Here is a 17,484-nt window from a genome sequence, read left to right on the forward strand (position 1 = left end):
TATATTAAAGGAATTGCAATATTAAATGAATGATACCACTACATTGCCCTTCCAGTAAAGGCGCACGTTCAATACGTGGACTTTACGGTAAGCAATTATTGAATTTTAATGTTTTCATAACTGTATTTTACAAAAATATGTTGCGTCATATTTAATTTTCTGGAAACAATGTCCCACTAGGGTAATTAACTCATCATAATTATTCTGGTACTATTCATCTATCATATTGTCACCTTAGTGAAATAAGTCAACTGCATGTAGAAATAGAAACAGATATTGAGTTCTTACACTTTGGTGACGATATATATTTATTTTGAATAAACTTTAATCTTCTATCATAATAAATTTAACATGTTCTTTAATTAAGCCCATTCGTTTTGTGAATGATTTTTTCTTCAGACAAAAATTACCAAAGTTCATTAAGCATGATTAAATTAAGCCAAACAGAAACACGATAACAAAAATAGTAGTTGTTCCTTCTGGAAATAATCAAATACCGTCAGGTACTCGAGTATTTTCATCCGTAACATAGAAGTTATCAAAATGAAAATCATATAATGTGAAAATAATTGCTTCAACTCGAACATGCGATATAACAGTTCTTGTTTTTCCTTTAAATAAACTTTCAGTTGATAAGAAACCGACTGCTTGTGTGAAATATTATAAGAATTCTTACCATTAGCTTTCAGCTTATATCCACATTTTATTTTATTTATTTATTCATTTTTTACTCTCATTGGCGCAATTGTACGCGAGGGAATGTTTATCTGTTATGTGGGGAACCGAAGTACCGACAGGAAACTCATACGTTTGGCTAGGCGTCCACATACCTAACTCACATGCTTTCTTTAACATTTAAGTTTACTCATTGTTTACTGTAATTGATATAATCACTCCTCATTCGGTGATTATTTTTTGGCTTCATTTTGCTTGCTATAGCTTTCATTCTTTTGTAACATTATTTTTTTCATAAATGTAATTCACAAACACTAATAATAACTTACGCATACTACAACAGTTTCTTCGATGATTCATCACCATAATGGATATTAGTGCAATAAAAGAGATATAAACGCTTTGAAAGATATAAGCGCCATAATAGATATAAGCGCAATAAGTTGCAATTATAAATATGAGCGCCAGATGGATCTAAACATGTCGCCGTTTGAGTTTCAGATGTTCATGTGATACAACTAACGTGCAAATCTAAAAATAAATTTACACGAAAACTCGAACACGCAACAAAATAGCAGTTCCACCTTTTCAAATCCTCGAATGCATTCGCAATGAAAATCAATGAATTAATAACCCTGTTATTTATATATTCTTTAACGACGACATGATTTGATGGGGCGTTACTTCCGAATTAGGCGTTTTTCTTAGAATGGAACTTTTGGACACGGGCTTATTTACATGCGTATGCAGGACTTCAAGCCGAGAAATGTTGACTCCTGGTTATTTTCCGCATCCTTCCGACATTGTATGAATTTTGTCAAAAATGTACACAACAACAAACGCGAGTTTTCAATAATTAATACTAACTTTTAGTACTATCATAACTTGATGGATGTCATGTATTACTCACCGCATGGAACAAAATCAGCGTAAATTCTTTTCGCAAGTTCATGTCGTAACATATTCATTAATCCTGGTTTTAATTTGTTCGTACAATCTCAGAAAAAAATCCATTTATGTACTCATTACCATCGGCATACAGTGTTAGTTTATTATTAGTGGGTAGAATGCATGAATATGTGATTGCTCATTCTGAATTATTCCTTATTCAAATGCTTAGTTTTAGCCATTGATTAAGTCACGATATTTTTGTTTGTATCGCTTATATGGCTGATCTGTATAAATAATGTGAAACATATATTAGTTTTTTTATTTAAAAAAATCCACATTCAGGGCCTCAAGTTAACTAATGTTATTATTCATTTCAACACAATTGAATGGTTTATTTCATAAAAAATAACGTACTGTTTTGATAACTTTATTGTCATTTCTGTCAATTGTTTTCAACATATCTAATGTGCTAATCATTACCCATGTCATTGTACATATGTACGGCAATTTTTATATGTATTAGTGTAATCGTCACATCAAAATTCACAGCATAATTATATGTAATTATTTTGCTGTTAAGAAAAACATTCTAAACGGTTTTATATCAAACATTTAATATTGTATCCATTGGTTGTCAAATACGGAATATGTTGTACAGCATTAATAGATTTTTAATGATTTTGACACTTCAGGCCTTCATCGGTAATGAATCAAATGATGCTTCATTGTGTATCACTGTAGAATGTTTAAAATACGAGTTTGTACTATGTTATATCAAATGCAATTCATATCAAATACCCAACATTGGTCCTCATGTTCTTGTTTTAGTACATAATATTGCAATCTAAATGTTACTACTATATCAGTTTAAGTAAAATAAATAATATTTGAATGCTATATTAAAAAAAGATATGTCAGTTCTCCAAAGAAAGATGATCCAGATAATTTTATTTATTTACGGGAAAAAAAACCTGTAAGGGACTCGGCGGCCACATATTTGGTCATGTTAGCTGCTAAATTCATTATGGAAATTTCCTTTGTCAAATCATGTACACAGTGCACCTTCTTATACAGAATCCAATGTTCAGATGATTAAGAACTTATGGACTGTTAACTGTGAATGTCACGCACGTAGAAAAAGGCTAACCCTAATCAGTTCGTTAAAATGAGGGAAAATATGGCCTATAATGATTGTCCTCCGCCTTTTTTTGGAAACAGATACCATAAAGTTTATTTCCTAATAGTGTGGTGATTTTTACACCTTTCGCCCAAAATGCCCTTTTTTGACACATACGCTGTAGAGTAAAAGAGCTTGCCGACTAATAGGCTTGTCCCTGTCTTTTTCATTGTATAATGGTGGAGAACTGGAAAAGCATCAATTGTCTGATTCGTTCAAACAAATATGGTGCTTTGCATTTTAAGGGTTGTTGTTTTCTTTCAACGTTTTCAAAAGCGTGTGATGAGGAAGTAAAAGAGAAACCTTCTTTTACCCGGATATTAATACGTTCTCCACTTTGGAGACACCATCATAAACCTATCTTAACATCTCTAAATGAGTATCGTTTGTAGCAAAGGCGTACCATCCAGTCTCCGATAGAGTAAAGTGGAAACATTGACACTCGACTGTAAAAATGTTTCCCCGACGAACGCGTATTATATCTCAATCAAACTTGTTCCACATCGCTGCGTTTTTTCTATAGGTTATTTAAGCCATTTAATCATTACGCTCCGGCGTCTGGATTAAAATGAGTTCACCGAGTTGTCAATCTCGATGTCCATTACTTGCGTTTTTACCCTGTCCGTGATGTTTTCCCATATTCGTCACAACAAGCGACAAACAGTGAGGTTATGCATCTTCAAATCCCAAGATTAGGCATACTTTGTAATTATATTTTGTCTCAGAATTAGATACGACTGCAACACAATGATCTGTTCTTTCCGCCATACTGTATGTAAACCATTACTTACTGTCACGAACATCAAACATCTAAAATAATATGCTCTTTTTATTCATTTTGTAAATTTGTTTCGATAAATTTTCTATATTTTAGACTAATGGTACCCCCACCAACAAAGCCCAAGTCCCTAAACGTTTCGAGTTCGTATGCTATTAATGATATTTTGCAGTTTTAGAACTGTTTGTCAGTGTCTTCACAATAAATATATCCAATACAATTCAAACAGCGGATTGTTGTCCTCAACTTATTTTGAAGGGTACAGTTCTTGTGATTCTATCAGATAATTAATGGTCATATTTGCGAAATAGATTTTGCCATTTTCAGTTTTGTTCAGTAACATTGATATGTGTTTTAATAACATCAGCATGATTATGAAAGGCGACATAAATGACAAGAAATATATGTTAAGTAATTAAAGATGGCAAAATCAAGGAGAATCCGGGTATCGATCCCGGTACCACACATGCTAAGCGGGCGCTCGACCACTTGAGATAATTCCCCTTCTTGTACAAAGCATATTGTATACTTTTGGGTTTCGAATATATATCCCAATAATGCAATCAAAAGTTATCTTAACACCGTGATTTAGTCTCAATGTCTTATGAACAAAATCGGATTTTACTTAAAATTGATATTAATACAAATATATTTATTCTCTTTGGAGGGAAACAAAACTTTTATATTAAATAGAGATAAAATGTTCATTATGTTCATATTTACTAGCAATTAAATTCAAGAGCATCATTTATGACTGGCTAAAATTCATCGTCTTGTTTGTTTACGCTGAATTAATATAAAACATCAAGGGGAATTAGCTGAAGTTTTAAAGCGCTTTCTTAGCATGTGAGAGGTACCGGGATCGATATCCGTATTCTCCAGTATTTTGTTGCTATTTAAAACCTATGTTGCGTTAATTGGTCATGTAACTATTTATAGACACATATCAACGTAACTGAACAAACGTGAAAATTGCAAACTTATGTCGTTTTCGCAAATATTAAAATCAGTTTGAATGACAGGATTTAAACTTTTCAAAAATAACTTTCTTCACAACCAGCTATATGTAGTTTATTTGAGGCTGAATACGCTCACTGCTACAAGCGACAAGTAATTAGGGATGTTTAAATTGGTTTATATTGGTGATGCCAAAATAGCAGAGGATCTTAAAAGCCGGTTAAAAAGGTTCCTACGTAACTTTTTCATCGAAATATTCTGGAAGCTTAGGAGCATACAATGATTGTTTAAACGAATAAGACAATTGATGTTATTCCAATACTCTATTAGTATTTTTATACTGGGCCTGATCTTCGATTTAATTTCACTAAAGTTTCGCTGTCGTAATTTACGTTGATTGAAGAACACAATTGATTGACAGAGAAAGGCTTAGTATTTGGCAAACAAAGTTAATGGTCGACTTTGATTGGAATGTTATAAATCACAACGTTTTAGAAGTGCAGCAAAACCTTTTGTCAATAACACGCTAGACACGTATGTTTATCAGGCGGAATATTTTCAACATTTTAAGTAGTCATGAACAAATGCATGAACACATATAAAAAAAATTCGAATGTTGCGATTTGAAACAGTTATGTTTTAATGAATACTCGTATTAAGTGGGTTATTTCCGAATATATACTCGTATCTACTTGTTGAAATGTTCCATTTCTATGTTTTTATTATCACAGAAAGAGAACCACCATCATGATTCGGACTTTGAAATATTGACAAAGACGTAGTAAACCCTTCCTTCTTGTATATAACTTATGACTTAAATATTAAAACGTTCGATCTGCATAAAAATAATAATTTAAAACTTTTTTTGAAATTATTAAAACTAACCATGTTCTCAATGTGTTAAGTATTATCAATGCTTATGCCTATTGTTTGTGCAACACTCAAGGGTAATTTTAAAATATAGGCTCAGTCAAGTTTGCTACAAATATAACATGTAATGCCCAGTTTGTTACGAAATGTGACCGTCCAATTATTTTCAATGTTCAATCAAAATAATATTTCATAAATATTGGCCATAATAATATTAGACCCCTGATAAGTCACACTGACATTATAACAACCGGACCAATGATGGGTTTAAACAGTTGTGGTTTTAAATTGTAGTCTAGTTCAACCACGGTGACCGTGAATTACATACCTATAATAATGAATATGACGATAAAGATAGCATAGACACGCTCTTCATTTAGCGAACCATTGCAACGAATATAGTATCTTCAAGTTCACAAACAAAGATAAGACGAAGAGTTTAATGTTTAATCAAATTGAAAAATCAACGTTAACAAAGAAGACGATGAATTTCAGCCAAATCGCCAATGTTTCTGAGAGAAGTATGATCTAAAATACAGGCCGTCATTATAACACCTCTGACATTTGAATAAAACCACTAAATAAAATGATATAATAAAATTCTGCTTATCATGTACGCTGTCATGTTATTGATAAGCTGTGTTATCTTAGATACAGATCAACCAGAACAATTTGTTTAATACTTGCGTTAAACGGAACTTGGTCACACTATATATAATGAGTATCCGTTACAAGTTATATTGTAGCTAAACCATTTAAAGTTATCAACACTTAATACTTACAAAATCCGATTTTGTTCATTAGACGTTGAGACTAAATGATGGTGTATATATACCTTTTGATTACATAATAAGGATATATTTTAGAAACTAACAAGTATACAATATACTTTGTACATGACGGTGAATTAACTCAAGTGATAAAGCGCTCGCTTAGCATGTGAGAGGTACCGGGATCGATACCCGGATTTTCCATTAATTTTTTATGATTATTTTATAGAAATATATTCGTTTTCGATTGACACTTATAATGAATTTCTATATTTGCCACAATGGTTGTTGACGTTATTATAAGTCACACTTACATATCAACTTATACACTGATTGGTAGAAACATGTTTTAAAAATATAGATTAATTCCGCCGCCATGCAGCGTAAAATCAGGCATTTAGATTATCAGACTCATAAATTTAGTTTTATACTTTTTATATAAACATTGATTGCAAAATTTGGTTACATGTTCAAAAATAAAGATAAAATTAACTCATTATAATTATTATGTTTCAATCCATCAATCAAATGAAATAGTTATGCTCTTAAATTAAGCACATTCATGACGTGATTACTTACGATAATCAAAGTAGACAAAAAACATGAAGCATGATAAATATTAAACCAAGCAAATTCACGATTTCAAATATACCCGGTTGTTTTCAGGAAAATCGTTCAAAAAGTTCTCACATACCGACAGATACTAATGTATTAACATCCCATGCACGTAAGCAAGTAATCGAATTAAAGTTTATTTAATGTGAAAATAATTGCTGCAATTCAAACATGTGGTTTTGCAGATTTTAATTCGTATGTCTTTAAAATAAACTTTCAGTTGAATCAGACACCGACTGTTTGTGTGAAATATTTTAAGAATTCTAAACGTTAGCTTAAAGCCTATTTGTAATATCAGTATATCATTTACCCTCATTGGCACAATAGTAAACGAGATTTTTTTTCTTGTGTTATGTTTGAAATCGGAGAACCGGGAAGAAACCAACTTGTCCGGCTAGTTGACCACAAGCCAAACTCGCCTGCATGCATAAACATTCACGTTTAATCATCGATAAATGTAATTTGAATAATCAGTGATCTGTTATCAGTTTGTAATTTCAGATCTTCAAGACAGTATCCACTGCAGAGTAAAATGTTTTGTACCTTAAACGCATGAATGTATACATCTTAAATCATATAAATTAAACCTTATATCTATGGGTTGCACTACAAAACGAAGTCAAAGGTCCTGGGGATCACCGGGGAGCGATTAAACACGATAAATTAGCTGTTGTTTTACCCTGAGAACATAAAGAGATACAACAGAAGTCTTGTTCTTGTTACAGACACTTTGTGGTGCTCAATGAGTTATTACATTTTCAGCTATCCTCCGAAAAATGCATTGACAAATCATATATTATAGATGTACCAACACCCCTTTTATAGTCATTCGATATATATATATATATATATATATATATATATATATATATATATATATATGTGTGTGTGTGTGTGTGTGTGTGTGTGTGTGTGTGTGTGTGTGTGTGTGTGTATCTGGCTAACAAACGCTCTACAATTCATAAACATATTTTGAAGCAAAGACATGTATATGTTTAAACTTTTGGCTACTGAAATTGTTTCTGTATGTTTTCACATAAGTAATGAAGTGAAACCAAAATTAAGGAAATCGGTTTCCTTAATAAAATACTTTCAATAAATGTCATGAGAATTCTAAGAGGCTAGATACTCACAGAAACGAAAACATCGTGACTTTATCAATGGCTAAAAAGCATTTCATTAGATAAAACATAGAAAACAAGAAACCAAATGATCGATGCATTCTACCAACTTATTAAACTAACACTTTCTTTCGGTAACAAATTAACACATGGATTTTTTGTGATGAGATTGCACCAACACATTTGAAAATAGGCGTAATGACTTTGTTGAAACATGAACTTGCATGCAGGTTTTACGCTGATCATGATGTAGTTAATTAAATTCAATGTTATGTGTGTAATGTTGCTTTGCTTGAAACTTATCTATTTTTCAGTTATTGAAATTTAGTGTATTTACTTATTCATATTTTCTTTTGTCAAACGATCCAATGATATTGTTTATGTTCCGTTTTACTAAATGAATATCACCTGGCATAATCTTAGGAATTAGACTGTACAATATAAGACTTTCACTTCACAGAATTGGTATGTTTTAACAATCCTTCCATTCGGAGGGCAATAATCAAAGTCACAACTATTAGAACACTTTTCCGTACAAGAAGTGTTTCGCAACATCTCCTTTGTTTCCGAGTATTGCACAGTTTTGAAAAGAATTTTATATTAACTGATGTAATTCATGATACAATTGTGAGTCTTTGACGCAAACAGTTACATAGACGGACCACTGAAGGACTGGGTTTGAAAGTACATCTCGTTAAATGGAAACCAAGCGCGGGTTCATAATTCTATGTTAGGATAAGTGTGGCTCAACAAAAAACCTGCTTCAAAGTTTTTAGCTGTACGGGATCATAAAACTTCTTAAAAATATAAAATAACAAAGCTTTAAAACATATATTACTTATTTTTTTACAATCCTTATGTGAAAAACTACAGAAATAAACTCAGTAGCCAAAAGTTCATACATGAACGCCGTTTAAATGAGAAATCGACTTAAATATAATTACTTAAACAAAATGTCTGGTATGAAAAAATCCCCTGGATGCGGATATGATATGGGTCTTGATCTTTGTATCGCTAATTTGTTAATGTGGTACGAATATAGTCTGCCCTTCTTAGTGTTGTGGGATTAAATGTGTTTTCTAGATTTTCAAAAACAATACACGTTATACTCCTAGTTCTGCAAAAAATAATAATAATCACACTCTACTTTTCTATAGGGGTCTAAAATTGTACGTTTAAAACTAGATTAATAAATGATTATTTTCGAGCAGCAGTCTAGAGTGTAATTTATACTTTAATAGTGTTTGCTCTTTAGAATGTTTTCAAATTTAATACCACGAGAATTATTAGAGGCACGTTAAAGACAGGAATAGAAATTATATGGCTTAAATCAAGAGCATAAAATAATTACGAATATGAGCAGTTGCTTCGGAAAAAGTAAGAACTCCTCAGATTTTGTCAGATTTTTCCTACGTTCGTTTTATGTTGATAATTAACAAATCATTTTGAGGAATTAACAAATTGTTGATGATATGTTTTGCTTGTAATATTACTGCTCCAATAAAATTGGATAATTTAGATTAACTGTTGTATATCAGTAAAGACTTGGGAAACATTACTATGAAAATGAAGGTTTATTCAGAGTTCAACAAGATTTCTTGTATAATAATACATACTTTAGTAATATCAATGGCAGTCTTACGGTGGCTTTAAAAAGGATATTATTTTAAACCGAAGCTAATGGGCTTCTCCCTGTGATTCCAGTTGTTTTATGAGTATACCGTTATGTTGTAAATATCAAGACATCTGAGATTTTTAAAAATCGTCGTATGATATTATGGTCTAAGATTTAACGCTTGTAAACTCATTATACGATGAACATTCAGGGTATCATAGAGGCGCAGAACTGGTAGGAAAGTCTATTATTAAGCCGGATCTCCACCCGCGAAACATAATACCGATCTCAAGCAGTCAAAGAACATCAAAGACGCGAATGCGTTCATTACTTTGCACCTAATTATTCTCTCTTTTTTATTAACACTTTGCTATACAAAACACCTTTTTTATTCTCAGAAAAAATGCTTATAAATAAATATGTTATAAACTGTTCAATAAGTTAATATATATAATTGGATTGATACTTTTTAACTTGTCTATATTTAGCTCGTCTGTTTTCGAAGACAGTTTCGTTGGTGTGCCGATTCTCTTCCCCTGCCTGCAACCGAATGACCGATCATGGTGTAGAAATAAAACTTGTTACATAAGTTGCCACACTCATTGCTTACACGTTTGGCAATACCCCCAACTATGACTTCAATATTGTGTTTCAAATATATTTCTGCACATTTTTCTACTGAGGTAAGTGTTGTTTCCGAAAAAAGTTTTTTGTGGATTCTTGTGGATTTTTTTACCTCACATTCAGTGCAACGGCCATTCTTCATATAAAAGGGACGGTTTCTTTCGATTTCTTTCAATAATTTCGTTTCAAAATTCAGACAGGATAGCGCGGATGTATTTGTATTTATGTGTTTGTGTTCTACATTCTTTTCTTCATTGACTTTTTTGGTTTGTACAATGATACAAACTTTTAGTCTAGACTCGTTATTTTAAACGTGGAGTTTACTTAGGAAGGCTATGTCCGGCATCTGTGCATAAAATAACGTTTTTGTCACAGTTGACCCGACTGTATTCAACACTTTACAAACGATGAAAGGAACTGGTCATCGAGGACTGAGTTTATCAGTTTTTATGATTTATTTGAACGTTTCTTGATGTTCATGCGGCTCCGATTAGGATTATATGTTTTATATTGCAACTGTTAATAAATGGCGGGACCAATGTGAGGTTGATGTTTCATATATGTTGTCATAATTTCCAGTTTTACAGAGACTGAGAACTGTAGTCTTTAGTTTAAATAACCTTAGCCATGTTGACCCAGTGCCATTAAACCGGTTTTATGTTTAATCTTTTTGCTACTGAGCTTGTTTCTGTAGTTTTTTCAAAAATATTGATATTTACAGCAGTTTTGTGAGTGCCGTGTTGAAGCTGTAAATAGTCGCCCCGCACTTACATTTAAAGTTGTCATAATTTCCAGTTTTACAGAGACTGAGAACGGTAGTCTTTAGTTTACATAATCTTAGCCATGTTGACCCAGTGCCATTAAACCGGGTTTATGTTTAAACTTTTTGCTAATGCGTTTGTTTCTGTAGTTTTTCGCATACATATCATAAACTCATTTAAGAATCCAGTGATCCTTTGATGGAGCACTAAAGGTTGATGCAATTTGTATTTTCATTTCAATGCACTTCAATGTTTTACTCAGTTGATTAAAAAATGATCTGTGCACTGATAAAAAGTATAAGATTTTATTTAAATGTTTAATGTTCAATGAACAGCTACGTGGCCACGACACTCACAGTTAAAAGGTGCCAATATTTCGCTTATATTTTTTTATTTGTTCACAATCAAAAAAAATTTTTTTATCACTAACGTCAAATGTGTTAATAATAAATGCATCAAAATTAAAGAAAATAATTGCTTCAACCTATGTTGAGCCCCTTGATTGTACGTGCATTGATACTTTCCAGGCGTTACCCAAATATGTATAAATAAACAACTTATTACATTAGAATTTATTTTACAAATGATGTTCCTTTGTCTTAAGTGTTTAATGTTCGTGAATATCATAATTATGTTATGGTATTTAACATTTGTTGAAAACTGCTTGGACAAATATCATATTGAGTACTTAAAAACTAATTTAAAAACTGGTGAACTCTGTTTTGCTGAGTTTTTCATGGTTAACCCAACATTATTAAACAATATAAACTGATGCAGATGTGGTCTGTCTGTGTTGTTAGGTAAGTCAAACTATATGGTTTTCTGCATGTAAGACCATGAGCCATGTGCCTTATGACAGGGTCTTCGTGATATGTTTGGCTTCTGGGGTGGTATTTAATAGTATAGCCAATCGGATTGCGAAGTATAAATAACAGACCAATCCAATAAATGAAGTTTATGATGTAAGATCATAAGATTAACTTGTGCTGCATATTAAATACATCCCTTGGGCTTTTGACAGTAGCTTTCACTGTATCTTAAAACTCGATCAAAATATGGGGAATCCAGTTTAAGTAATGCTTTATTTCTGTATGTCATAGCTTCAAACAAATTTCATCTCACAATATCAGTGCGATAGAATATATCATTACAAGTATAGTAATTCAAACAGCTAAGCAATTCTCATTTAGAACTGATGGTAAGAATTGCATTTTGAGTATGTTCTTTGTCAAAGGTTCATGATCTAGTATCCCTTCAAAGTGATATTCTTTTCATATGCCACTACAATTAACCATGTTCTATTAGTATTTTTGGCTAAAAGATATTTTGTATTCGAAAGGAAATTAAATTCACTGAACTCTTTCAAGGTATCATAAATTGGCAATCTGCTTGCACATTGTCAATAATACTGCAAATAAATTAATATTTTTCTTAATAGACAAATACAATTAATGAGTAACTGTATCATATACACTAGAATTCTGCGAATCGGATATGTCGCCTAACACGATCGGCCATCACTGTCGAGCGAAAAGTATCAGTAATATTGTGAGTGCCAATGGGACTACATATATGTTCATAAAAAAACCCATCTCGTTTCATAACATATGCATTTAATAGTCAAGTATCACTTTAAATCAATGATTGCAGCTTAGCCTCGCATATTTCGTAAAAAGCATGGACAACATAGAATCAAAACATTTGAAATAATAGTTTATATGCCTTTGCAGGGTGAATCGCGCTAACGAAACATTGCTTGGTTAAAAAAGAATATATTCAAATATTGTTTCCGATTGAACGTCGTTAACTACTGGAATTAACAAACTTAAATTAGTTTGATGTTTTGACAATTTCATTTACTTTGAAATAAATAATGCAATCGGTTTGTTTATAAAAAGGTAGATTGTACCCAAGTAACATCCCCCAACAGCATTTGCTGAGGATTGGATAAGAAATGCTTGAGTATGAGAGAACAGTCCATTTGGTCAAATTTTGTCAATTAAAGGACAGTTACTCTTGACTATTGATAACTTGTGTTTGATATATGATGACTTTAGACATTGTAACCCATTTTAATCAAGATTGGATGAGAGATTTTTAGATGAGACAGGGGTCGAAAAGACTGTGGTCAGCTTTTGGCAATATAAAAGTTAGAGAGCGGAAAGAAAGTCTGACGGCGCGGTTAGGGGGGAAGACGACCGCATCAATGATACAACATAATTCCTTTATATCTTCCGTGATATGTAGGCGACATAAAAAAACCCAGATCAACTAGAAACAATTTATTAAAAATGTATAAATCAGACTGGACGCCATTTTTATGAAATGATCTTGCTGCACCTGTGCGTTTTGTTGGTTTTAGCTTCTTGAGTTTGTGTAAAAGAATCAGGGAAGCACGACTCCCACATCCATACCAAACTATATGCAACTTCAATGTGCGGTCGTCAGAATTAAGTGCGCTTTCAAGAATGATCGGGTGTAACGTGAACTGAAAGGACTTTGTCTTTGTTATGCGCGATTTCACCGACGTGAGCACAGTCTCTTGTTGTCCATCGACCGTCACATTGTACACAGTTAGCTCGATTTGCAAAAATTGCTTTCGACGTCTGCCCTGTTTAGTCTTTTTCGTTAAAGAATCTTTGTTGTTCGATTATCAGATAAAATGTCGGAAAGCTTAAATTGAATTATGTTAGTATCTGCTCGGGTGTCTGAATTTGAAGACATTTCTTCTGTCAAAAGATGTTCTCCGACATGACCTTGATTTGAATAAGTGTTAAGAATACTATGTTGAAAAGTGCATATGAAATTCCTGTTTTTAAACAATGAACACTTAATAGACAAGGCCAGAAACCTCAAATATTACAACTATCTTGGTTGCATGTACAATGCTTTGTCTTCTTTTTAAAAATATCTTTGAATATGTTTTGCTTTGGAATACTGAGAAAATTCGTGTAATGCCGAGCGGCTTGAAAGGAATCCCATGGGACTTTTATGGCGATTCGGTGGATACATGTAGTAAAGACGAAGAAGGGCGTAGTGGAGGATCTGTGATCCCTAAACGCCGCAGTATATCTGCTCTTATGATCGCCAAGTTTCTTTCATCCGTAACTGCAAGAGTAATTGCTAAAGAATTGTGAGGAATGAAGTGTACAGTCGTCATCCTCTTATTTATTACCCCTTGTGTTCGACTTTATGGATATAATGTTAAATACCGGGACCGACTCAATTAGAACATTCGTTTTTATGTACATTTTCCAAAGAAGAGAGATGTTTTCTTTTTTCTATTCAGGATCCAGTATGTGGATAAAGCACGGACATGTCACAAAGTTTACTCTTCTTTGACATTGGAAGTTGAATATATATTATAACAAATTTCATTTAGTCTTTCAAAAAAGTATACATCAAAACAGAAGTTCTGATCAGTAAGCAGCGATCTACAGCAATTTTCGGCAATTGTTGTTGTTATTTTTTGTTGTGAGAAATCACATTTTAGCTTAGTTTAGTTTAAGCTTATTTTTTAACGAAAGTTAGGCAAGTTATTACAAACTATATGAATCACTATTGTTGGCACGATGTTACGCCGGAGTTGGGTCTTGTGCTCTTGGGAAAACCAGAGTACCCGGAGGAAATCACTTTTCCGGCATGGTGACCACAAACCAAACTCACATGCGGCCAGGCCGGATGTACCAGGGTCGCCTAGATAAGTGTTTTGATATTTTCTTGGATCTTCGGGCTGAATGCAGACACCGGAATTCGCGTTATAAGCCAGAACGACCAATATATACATGAAACAGTCCAAAATACTCGGTCTGGAACAAAAATATACGAAGTAGTAGACAAATATGCTTGAAATGTTTAGTCGACTTTTGTGAATGATATATATTATTCATATTATTCATATTATTCATATTATTATTATGATTCATATTATTATTATTATTATTATTATTATTATTATTATTATTATTATTATTATTATTTTCATTTTTAGTATTATTTTACACAGTACTTCATGGGAGGTTCCCGTTGTTTTCAACTGTTATGTCATCGGTGGATTGCAAAATTTGGTAAATCAAAACTAAATATTCTTTAATTAGAAACAGCTTAAAATTCGCAATCTCAAGAGTTTCCAAATACATTGATAAAATAATCAACAATCGCTTTAACGTTTTTGTGTTAAAATAATAACGATCTTACACTGAAATCAACAAATTTTCTGTGTCTTTATGCTTGTTTTCGAAGTTTTATTAGATTTTTTTTTCTAAATACCACCGGTTTTTTAAAACAAGTGTTGTCACCTCAGCTACCCGTGGGACACCCCTTTTGCAAAATAATTGATGTCGTATCTGTCAATTTTCGGGTTGTGGAGTTTTTTTTTATTCCGGTATTAATTTAAAAGTTTATTTATCACACGTTTCGAATTCCGTAATCTCCATAATTACAAAATTCATTTACAAAAAATTAAAAAATATTTGTTGATTTCAGTGTAAGATCGTATTTTATCTCACAAGTGGCAAAGCCGAAATTTTTGTATGATAAAGATGACATATTATCTGCCTCGTTTATAATTATTTTTGGAGTGTATTTGGTATTTTTCTTTTCTTAATATCCTCTTTTTAGAATACCTCTTTGCTACCCGTGGCAAACCCCTCATGCAAAACTTTAAACGCCGGTGATTTAGACTGATGTTCCTACAACGACTTGCGACGAAATACTTCTCCAAGATATTTTAAGTATATTATTTTCTCGTGTTTCAGTACAAACGTTTTGTAAACATTCATCAATAAAAACAACTTTTATTATTAGATTAATGTTCCTAAAAATAACATTTTATATATGATTTCTTTTTTAATTGATCAGGACATGGGTACTAACAAAATTATACTGGTCGCCATTTACTGAAGTGTTAGCAAAAAACAAATGAGAATAAACATTGGATTAAAAACATTTTTCAAGTTTTAGAGTTTGTTACATGATGAAACATGTATGTTTAATCACTCTCACTGCCACGGATCTGTCTGCTTCGCTTGTTATCGGTTCGTTTCCAAGCTGGAGTGAAAAACACGCATCGTTGTTGAGATTTGACATTTTTGTATTTTTGTTTATCACTTAATTATCAGTTAATAACTTTGTGCATTTTCCGAGAAGTCCGTATAACAAAGACAGACAGAAAAATAAATAAAAAATAGATGATTTAACATCGAATTTATTTTCGACCATTTGTTTTCGTCCAATGTTTCGTACGAAAGCAAATGATCGAGCATTAAACTTAACATAAAACGTTTGAAATTATCTTATAAACAGTACGTTGTGCTTATTTCCGAACAATCTTTATTCTAATATATAGTTTAGTATCAAATTATTACTTTTGACATAATTTACTGGTTAAAAGTGAACTATAATTGATTTTAAAATAAGTTCTTGAAGTTGATACTTTTACAGTTTGCAGTGAAAACATAAAATTGTTATTCCACTGCAGCTGTATCAGTGATAAAATTTCTTATTTCACCGAAAGGCATGACCAAATCAAAGATTTGAATTTTCAAACGATAAAAAATGAGATGGGTTTTTTTGTCAGCAATTTTGCAATTAAATAGCCTCAGATCCAGATTAAACATTTATTTCAAGAGAACGCATGTTTCAACTCATGCTACCTCGGAACAAAATAAATAGATAAGATCCAGATTGTACACACATTTACATCACAAGTTTGACATTGCTTCTCCATACCTGTACCACGTCTACAAGTATTTTTGCTATGCCAGTATTAAGTATACGGCCTCGTCAAATGATGCCATGTGGTGAAACATCATTTTGGCTTGCATATATCGATAACTGTTGCAGACGTTCGTACTGTGAATTAATGTCAAACTTGTGCTATAAATATGTGAACAATGACATAAAATATCATTTACTTCGAGAAGTCTGCTTAATCTGTAGTCGAGGACCCATCACTGCTAAATCGCTTGTTTCAAATATTGTTTAATTTTTGACTTCATCAAATATCATAGGTATGTAAGACTAAAATTCGTGTTATTAGAAAAAAGTGAGAATTAAAGAACGCCAATAAAATATATCTATATAAATTATTTATTTATTTATTTATTTATTCATTTATTTATTTATCTATTTATTTATTGATTCATTCATTTATTTTTTTATTCATTTTTTTATTTATTTATTTATTTATTTATTTATTTATTTATTTATTTATTTATTTATTTATTTATTTATTCATTTATTAATTAATTAATTTATTTATTTATTTATTTATTTATTTATTTATTTATTTATTTATTTATTTATTTATTTATTTATTTATTTATTTATCTATTTATTTATGTATTTATTTATTTGTTTATTTATTTATTTTTATTTATTTATTTATTTATTTATTTATTTATTTATTTATTTATTTATTTAAGTCATGAATCATTCATTTAGTTATGTATTTATTTATTTATTTATTCTTTTATTCATTTAGTGATGTATTTATTTATCTATTTATTGATGTATTTATTTAGTGTTTTTTTTTGTTATTCATTCATTCAACTATTTATTTATTTATTTTTATTTTCATAATCTACTGTCTATTTTTCATTGTGCTCTAAATACTAAGTATGTATTTTC

General features: G+C 31.5%; 1 protein-coding gene across 1 annotated transcript in view; it reads right to left on the minus strand.

Moving 5' to 3' along the window:
• The window catches only part of LOC128228319 (uncharacterized), a 9,402-nt gene extending 8,626 nt beyond the window's left edge, over positions 1 to 776 (minus strand). Inside the window, exon 1 of the mRNA XM_052939685.1 lies at positions 677 to 776. The gene's annotated coding sequence lies outside the window, so the exon portion shown is untranslated. The remainder of the gene's footprint in view (positions 1 to 676) is intronic.
• Between the last annotated feature and the right edge of the window lie 16,708 nt (positions 777 to 17,484).

This window comes from Mya arenaria, chromosome 1 (assembly GCF_026914265.1).
Source record: "Mya arenaria isolate MELC-2E11 chromosome 1, ASM2691426v1".
Classification (NCBI taxonomy): domain Eukaryota; kingdom Metazoa; phylum Mollusca; class Bivalvia; order Myida; family Myidae; genus Mya; species Mya arenaria.